Raw genomic sequence first — 347 nt, forward strand, 5'->3', positions numbered from 1 at the left:
GGGTCAGTGCTGAGGGAGCGCCGCACTGTCGGAGGGTCAGTGCTGCGTGAGCATCGCACTGTCGGAGGGACAGTGCTGAAGGAGTGCTGCACTGTCGGAGGGTCAGTGCTGAGGGAGCGCCGCACTGTCGGAGGGTCAGTGCTGAGGGAGCGCCGCACTGTCGGAGGGTCAGTGCTGAGGGAGCGCCGCACTGTCAGAGAGTCGGTGCTGAGGGAGAGCCGCACTGTCGGAGGGTCAGTGCTGAGGGAGCACTGCACTGTCAGAGGGTCAGCGCTGAGGGAAGGGGCACTGTCGGAGGGTCAGTGCTGAGGGAGCGCCGCACTGTCAGAGGGTCAGTGCTGAGGGAG

Source organism: Rhincodon typus, chromosome 6 (genome assembly GCF_021869965.1).
Source record: "Rhincodon typus isolate 14 chromosome 6, sRhiTyp1.1, whole genome shotgun sequence".
NCBI classification, from domain to species: Eukaryota; Metazoa; Chordata; class Chondrichthyes; order Orectolobiformes; family Rhincodontidae; genus Rhincodon; species Rhincodon typus.